At 49.4% G+C, this 8618-nt stretch overlaps 1 pseudogene; it reads left to right on the top strand.

Annotated features, from left to right (window-relative positions):
• Positions 1 to 5577, top strand: part of LOC112108847 — a 47385-nt pseudogene extending 41808 nt beyond the window's left edge.
• Positions 5578 to 8618: the final 3041 nt, after the last annotated feature.

Below are 8618 nucleotides of genomic sequence, written 5' to 3'. Positions count from 1 at the left end.
TGCTGCAAAGAAAATGTACTGCTCTTAGAGACATTGTCAGGGAAACTCCCCAAAGTGTAGCATTTTATTCTGCTCCTCTACAGAAATTTGTTCAGTCTGTTAAAGGGAGGTTACACAAATGTCTTGGTTCATTTAGTCTCGGGGAAGATGCTGGCTCTGCACTGTAGTAAAGGGACCAAGCGGTTTTCAATATCAGAGTTTAGAATATCTGCGCCCAAGGAAAGCCTGAGAATTTAGCTTTAAAATGGACCAAAACCCTTTATCACCCTGTCAGGTTGTAGAATAGCTTCCTGTGTGTCACTCCAGATCACCTGTTATATTAATTTAGATGGAATATATGTGCTAAGATAACCCAGTCTCTAAACAGTAAGAAGGTCAGAGGTTTGGTATACAGAGACCTCAGCCTGCTTAGTACAATGGCAAATGCACCATTTTAACCTTTTATTAAAGATACAGAAAAGGAAAAACAGTTAAAGTGTTGAAATGTAAAGTATTAAGTAAGGCTTTCATTTTAACAACATTTCTTCTTCCCTTTCTTTCTAGCTGGAGAGAGCTTTAGAAGCAAAACCACCCTTGTTTGACAGTCTCTTAGTATCAAAGATGGTAATAACTATCCTTTGGGGAAAAGACAAGAAGTTAATTGAGGTGGGCTAGAGCTATTGTGTTAAAGACCCATCCCATTTCATCTCAAGTAGTATTTTGGATTCAGCTAGAGCTGGTAGGGAGGGTGATGTCATTTGGATCCCTCTCGCTGGCCTGGTCTGGTCAGGACATCTCTCGGGATGACAAAAACCCAGCGTCCCAAAAGGTGTGTGTGTGTGTGTGTGTGGGGGGGGGGGGTGGTGGCAGCCGTGATGGTGAAGCTTGCTTCAGTAGTCGCTCTCTGTTCTTCTGTCTATTCTAGTCCTCCCAAAGTCTCTTTCTATGGACCAAAAAAGGGAGTGATGCCAGTGACACGTGAGGAAGCAGCCATGTGTTTAACCTAGGCAGAGCAGGGCCTTTAAGATGAAAGGGAAGGGGCACTCTGCAAAGACATTGTGCAGGAGAATGACCAGATTCTGCTATCAGTGGTGAAGGATTTGTTTGTCCATATTTAGTAGGAGCTTTGTGGTCTCTGGTGTTCCCAGGGTGACTTCAGCTGTGGGTTCTTCTCTGGTTCCTGGAAGGTGGAAACATTCTACGCAATATCTTTCAAGCAGCCCAAAAGTAAGAGTAATTTGTGTTTGAATTTGTCTCTCCTTTGGTTTTTCTTTCTTTCTTTCTTTCATTCTTTCTTTTTCTTTTCTTTCTTCCCCCTCTCATTTTGTGCTCTCTCCCTCTCCCTGCTTATTTCCTTCTCTCTCAATCCCCCTTGCCTTCCCTGAATCATGCTTTCTCCTCCCCTTTCCCCTCTTCTCTCTTAATATTTTACCCCCACTCTTCATCTTTTAATACTCTCTTCACCTCCCTAACAGTTTCTTCGCCTTCCTCACTCAGCCCAGTTTCTCATTCAGACCCCCCAAAATTGCCACTCTTAGGTCATGACCCCTCCATTCCAGTCTACCCCATACAAGTAATACATCAGTCACGCTGTCACATACAGATCTAGCCACTTACACACCAGTCATCCTGCCATTCTGCCCCTCAGGCCTACGTCTCTCACACATTAGTCACCTTTCCATTCAGACCCCTCGTCACACGCCAACCTACTTCTTTGGCTAGCGGAATCTCTCCCAGAGGGTCCTTGAGGTCCCATCCACATGAAAGTGGCAGAGGTAGTTTTCCCTGGTCTCCATGGAGGAGTATAGTAAGAATGGGGAGACCAGAAGTTGGCCTCTCTCCTTCTCCATGTTGAAGGGAAGGGATCTCTGAGTCCTCATTCATTGTCCTGTTCCCCTTGGTGAGGTAGGGGTGAATCCTGGAGGCAACCATGCTGGATAAGTAAGTGGGAGCAGGCAGTGCTAGCATAGAATAGGTCATTGTTCCTTCTCTTAAGCAGCCCCATGGCCTAGATAGGAGGTCACCACCATCAGCAAATGCCTGGCGGCATGCTCCCTGTCATGTATTCACTCCTGATAGCTCCCAAAGCTTGTGGGCAGAGACTGTATTCTCCTATCTCCTCCATTTGGGAAAGAGGGTCAGAGATACCACACCACTGCCAATCTCCCTCTGCCCAGGGCTTCCAAGGGGGAAAGAACTGTGACATTGACCTGTCACTGGTCAGTCACACATATAGAATGGCTGTTCCTCCACCCTTGGGGCTGGTTCTGTTCTCTAGCAGGCCCTGGTCTCTAACAGGCTGGATTAGAGATGTGCAAGTGGCACAGTAATACTCTGCCATAGTCCCCCACTGTGTGGAGATCTCTGAATCTCCTACAGGGGGCACAACACATTTCACAGCACATCTGACTTTCCCAGGAGCTACAGTAACTCCTCACTTAAAGTCGTCCCGCTTAACGTTGTTTCGTTGTTATGTTGCTGATCAATTAGGGAACATACTCATTTAAAGTTGTGCAATGCTCCACTCATACGTTGTTTGGCTGTCTGCTTTCTCCACAGCTGGCAGCCTCCCTACGCCCCCCCCCCCCCCGCGCCTCCCACCCACCGGCAGACCCCGTGGATCAGCACCTTCCCTCTCCTCCCCCCGCCTCCTGCCCGCGGCAATCAGCTGGCATGCAGCGTTTTGGAGGCAGGGGGGAGGAGCGAGGACTCGGCGCGCAGGCTCCCCCTCCCTCCCCTGCCTCCCGAACGCGGCAATCAACTGGCTTGCGGCATTTAGAAGGGAGGGGAGGGAGGGGGGAGGAGCCAGGACACAGCGTGGGGAGGAGGTGGGGGGGGAGAAGAGGCGGGTCAAGGGTGGGGGTTTGGGGGAAGGGGTGGAGTGGGCAGGCTGAGGGTTGAGCCCCCCACCCCTGGTGCTTACAGAGTAGGGGAAGCTGCCTTGGAACCTAACCCCCCCTATTTACGTTAATTCTTATGGGGAAATTGGAGTTGCTTAACATTGTTTCACTTAAAGTCATATTTTTCAGGAACATAACTACAACGTTAAGTGAGGAGTTACTGTATTTCCTTTCCATACAGATGAAATGTCCCCGCCAGCAAAGAGAGGGACAAGGTTTTTTGTAGCAAGATGTGACAAACCCTGATTTTGCTCATTTTTCCTACCCAGAGCAGAATTTCCAATTAAAAAACCGGACATAATCTCCCTCATAGAACGAGAGGAAGAGCCGTGGGTTCCTGATCTCCAGGGCTACGAGGAAAAGGAGATGCTGAGTGGCACCTATGCAGGTGAGGAATAAGCTAAACTGTCTGGAGAACTGTCAGTGAGTTGAATGAAACTCTGGAATTCCCCCAGAAATGCTGTGAGCTTGCACCATTTTGTCCCACTATTGTAACCAATACTCATGTTCTCAAGACAGATATCTCTGAGGGCTTCCCAGCCATACTGATTGACTTCAGGCGGGAGTCTGTGACCTCACTTGTTTTTCCTCTGAGAGTTCAGCGGGAATGTGAAAGGAGAATAGGGCCTCTCCCTCTCTTTTGCGGAAGAATCTGCTCTCAGTTCATGATTTTAGGCCTGTTTGAAACCTGGAACCCTTCTTGTCCTGAAACCTTATTTCAAGCTAGACGGTGAGCGCTCTGGGACAGGAACTCTACTTATTAGTTGTTTGTACAGTGCCTAGGGCAGTGGGACCCTGATCCTTGATTGTGTCTCCCAGGAGCTGCGGTCAACTTGATTTCATTTAATTGACTAAATTTTAAAAAATCAATTCTCTCTTTAAACAATATAACTTAATTTATAACATTTCCTATATATTTGTTAATGGTGCTTTTCTGCTCGACTGTATATTCAGAAGGTTCTTTTCAGTAGGCTTGAGAGCAGAACCACTCTTACTATCTTATGGGTTACCTGTAAAAACAGTAGGTACCATGTGTTCATATGGAAATATGATATTCCCTTTCTGTTCCCTTTCCCAAGGTTTCCTTTCTCTCCACTGACTCATCTCTAGATTCTCATTTTATTCTAACAGGTGATGGGATTGTGAGTGAGAATGGGAAGGAGAATCTGCACCAGGACAGTCATGAGCCAATGGAACCACATGGCACATTATCAGGAGCATCCCAAAGGAATATTTCCCAGAGTCCTGAGCAAGATAAAGCCTGTGAGGGTCAGCACAGATCAGAAAGGCATCAAAGAACTCCTCCAGGGAAGAGACGAGGTCAGTCAACTGCATGTGAAATAGGTTTTAGGAAACTACCAGACATTATCCAGCTGGGAAATCCCAAAATGGGGAAACCAATAATATGTGATGACTGTGGGAAGAGCTTCCGGCTGAGATCAAACCTCAGACAGCATCAAAGGATTCACACTGGAGAGAAACCCTTTGGATGTGCCGAGTGTGGGGAAAGTTTCCGGCAGCGCTCACATCTTATTCAGCATAAGACAAAGCACACGGGGGAGAGACCCTATGAATGTACCGAGTGTGGGAAAAGCTTCAGTATGAGTTCAAAACTCATTCGGCATCAGATAATCCACACAGGAGAAAAACCCTATAAATGTGGTGAGTGTGGCAAGAGCTTCATTGGGAACTCACAGCTTATTCTGCACCAGAGAGTCCACACGGGTGAGAGACCCTATGAATGTGGTGACTGTGGGAAGAGCTTCAGTGTGAGCTCAGCTCTTACTCAACATCAGAGAACGCACACTGGAGAGAAACCTTATGAATGTGCCGAGTGTGGGGAAAGCTTCCGGCAGCGCTCACACCTTATTCAGCATCAGAGAATCCATACGGGTGAGAGACCCTATGAGTGTTCCAAGTGTGGGAAGAGCTTCAGTGTGAGTTCTGCCCTCATTCAGCATCAGAGATTCCACACAGGGGAAAGACCTTATGAATGTGCTGAGTGTGGGAAAAGCTTCACAGTGAGCTCACACCTGATTCAGCACCGGAGAGTCCACACAGGGGAAAAGCCCTACGAATGTGCTAACTGTGGGAAAGGCTTCCTTTGGAGATCAGCCCTTCTTCGACATCAGAGAATCCACACAGGACAGAAACCCTATGAGTGTACCAAGTGTGGGGAAAGCTTCCGTCAGAGCGCACACCTTATTCAGCATCAGAGAATCCACACTGGGGAGAGACCCTATGAATGTGCCAACTGTGGAAAGGGCTTCACTGTGAGCTCTGCCCTCATTCGACATCAGAGGATCCACATGGGAGGGAAACCCTAAAAATGGGCTGAAAGCTTCATGTCAGATATCCCTCCAGAGTCTCCCAATAGATAGTAGCCAAGCATGTTTCTTGCTTTGAGTCCATAAGGCTCTCTTTTCACAGAGAATGAAAAATGCCTTGTTGAGGATGGTCAAGTTAAACAAAGAGGAAACGTTGGTGCAGGGAGAAGAGTCATGTAGGGGCCTGAGGTGTGGAGAGGAATGTATGCTGGGAGCCAGAGCCAGAGACCGGGAGGTGCTGTGGGCAGCGGGAGGATTGAGCATTTGGAGATAAAAGGGAAGCTGTTGGTATAGTTGGAGAGAAGTCCCCCATGAGAACCAGGGCTGGAACTAACAAGGACTGTGCCAGGTGAAAGGACTGGGCCCAGTATCATTGGTGTCCATGTGGAGAAGCAGGAAGGGGTAGCGATCCGAGGGCTTGATGAGTCTTGGCAGTCTCTCCGTCATATCGTGAATCTTAGCTCCAGGCAAGCAGCACACTTCTCAGTTTTCCTGATCAGGATGGCAGATAGATGACTCAGTTCCCCTTGGGATCTTGGTAGTATTTATCAAATGAAGATCTCAATCCCTTTTGTTTCAATGACTTTGAATTCCCAGATTTTTGGTCATCTGTTACAAATTTCAACTTTGCCAATGTAAGGGGGTGGACTCACCCTGCGGCGCCTCCGGCTGGTCTCTTCCGGGAATTAGCTCGATTTCCAGCCCGGAGCGCCCTCTGCAGGCCGGTGATCCGCCTTGTCACTGGCCCCGTGTCCCTCCCAGGACCCCGGTGCCCCTTTCTCTGCGTGCTGCCCCCGGCAGTACCCATGCACACTGGGTCTCCCCTCCCAGGGGAACCCCCCACCCACTAACCCCACCTCGCCTCAGTGTAAGGCTACTGCCAGTCACCATCTAGCCCCACTCCCTGGGGCAGACTGCAGTATCAGCCTACTCATCACAGGCAAGGTTGGGTTTGGACCTGCTGCCTTTGCCTACCCCTGGGCTGCCCTCTGCAACCCCCAGTACCTGTAGGCCTAATGCTAGGCTACAGCCTGGGGCTTTCCAGCCTGGAGCTCCCCAGCTCCTCTGCCTTTCCCCAGCCCTGCTCCACTCAGGTACCCTGTCTCAAGCTCCCTGCAGCCAGGCCCTTCTCTCTCTGAACAGAGAGAGAGAGAGAGAGAAAAAGACCTCTTGCTCCTGGCTCAGTCCTTTATAGGGCCAGCTGGGCTCTGATTGGGGCGTGGCCCAGCTGCAGCTGCTTCCCCCAATCAGCCCAGGTCTTTCCTTCCACAGCCCCAGCCCTCTGCAGGGCTGGCTTTAACTCTTCCCAGGCAGGAGCGCCCGCCCACTTCCCGGAACCCAATATGTACAGCCAGTATTCCAAGACTATTTCCAAATTATTGATTGATTTTCAGTTTTGGTGGAAGCGGGTGCTATTCCTGTACACAGATGCTCAGATTTCCTCCCAATAACTGCTGCCATACTGTCAATTACAGACAGTATATAAGTATTGCCTTCAGAGGTGAAAGTAAGCTAGTCCAGAACGGTATGGCGTACCGGCAAGAGCCGGTACACAGCCGACCATACTGGCAGGGGGCAGCTTCCCCAGGCGGGCAATTTAAAAGGGCCCTGAGCTCCCAGCAGCGGCCAGAGCCCCTGGCCCTTTAAATCGCTGCCAGAGCCCCGGGGCTCCCAGCCGCTGCCGCAGCTACAGCTACCATGGGGCTCCGGTGGTGATTTAAACGTCCCCTTTTAGTTCTGCCACACCTGCCCACATTATGAGTAAAATACTATATGAATGGGAGTGACTTTCTCCTATATGGAATGTGCTATAAGCTAGGAAACCATGAGTTCTAGTCCCAGCTGTTCTGTTAATATATCTGCATATTTCACAACTGTTTTGAGAAGAGGCAACTATTATGTATCTGTTTCATTGTGATGATAACTGAGAGCTTGCACAATGTCACTTCAGGCAGAGATGTGAATAAAAACCAGGTCTCTGTTATGACAGACCCAAATATTTCCACTTTGCCACAATGCCTCTCAGAATGAGCGTGCCAAAACTCTGCTTGGCTATCTCTAACCACTAGACTGTAGTTTTCATATATTAATAAATCAAGGCCTGAAGGGGCATTATAATAATCTAAGTCTGACTTCTTGCATAATACAGGCCAAAGAACCTCAACTAGTAATCTTTGCATCAAACCTATAACTTGTATTTGAGCTAGAGCTGATGTTTTAGAAAGAATCCACCATGTCCCTAGGTAATTATGCCAATAGTTAATCTCTCTGTTAAAAATGTGTACCCTATTTCTAGTCTGAATTTGTCTAGTTTCAGCTTCAGAATGGATCATTCTGCCTTTTTCTGACAGATTGTGTGGTGTATTGAAAATTGTGTTAAAATTATAACCTATCACTTTAAATTCTCAGGAGTTTTCCTGTCCTGCTTGCAGGTTAGTAGTGACTGTGACGTTGCACTCCATATGTTTATGGAAATATGCTTATGAGTGTGACTATAATGTAACTGGAATATGCTTTACGCAAAAGGTCTGTTGTAAGGTATCGTTACAAAGCTTATAGGAGACCAAATAGCTGTGCATATCTCTCTATCAGTGTTACAGAGGGTGGACAATTTATGAGTTTACCCTGTATAAGCTTTATACAGAGTAAAACTGATTTATTTGAGGTTTGGATCCCATTGGGAACTGGGTGTCTGTGTAGTGGAGATAGGTAACCTGCTGAGTGGTTTTCGGTTAAAGCCTGCAGCTTTGGGGGCGTGGTTCAGACCTGAGTCTGTGTTGCAGCAGACTAGTGTGTCTTGCTCAACAAGGCAGGGTTCTGGAGTCCCAAGCCATCAGGGAAAACGGGCTTAGAGGTAATTTCAGCACATCAGGTGACAGTCCCAAGGGGCTCTCTGTGACCAAACCCATCACAGTGGCCCTCTAGGGAAGTATGCTATCTGGGTCTTTCAGCAGTCAGTCTGCAAAGAGTCAACCTAGAGCAGGGCCGCCCAGAAGGGGGGGGGGGGGCAAGTGGGGCAATTTGCCCCAGGCCCCTCAGGGGCCCCTACGAGAATGTCGGAGGTTCCCCCCACCCTTCGCCTTCGCCTTCCCCCATCCCCAGGCGCCTCAGCGCGCCGCGTCCAGGAGCGGCCCCGGACAGCGCTGCAGTGGCGTGGCCTGAGCTCCTCCCTCTCGGAGCCGTGTGGTAAGGGGGCGGGGCTGCGAGCTCCGGCGGGACGAGCGGCAGGAGCTCCTGGATGCGGCTCGCTGAGGCTCTGGGAGAGGGGGTGAGCAGCATGGTAAGCCCCTCTGAGCCAGGCACCCCCCGAGCCCTGACCCCCAGCTCTGAGCCCAGCCCCTCTGAGCCGGGCACCCCCCGACCCCATCCCCCCCCACACACAGCCCTGACCCCCAGCTCCGGGCACCCCCCC

This window comes from Terrapene carolina, unplaced genomic scaffold, assembly GCF_002925995.2.
Source record: "Terrapene carolina triunguis isolate 2854851 unplaced genomic scaffold, T_m_triunguis-2.0 Scaffold695, whole genome shotgun sequence".
In the NCBI taxonomy this organism is placed as follows: domain Eukaryota; kingdom Metazoa; phylum Chordata; order Testudines; family Emydidae; genus Terrapene; species Terrapene triunguis.
Note: the sequence above shows the minus strand (reverse complement) of the source record. Positions and strands in the feature narration are given on the sequence as shown.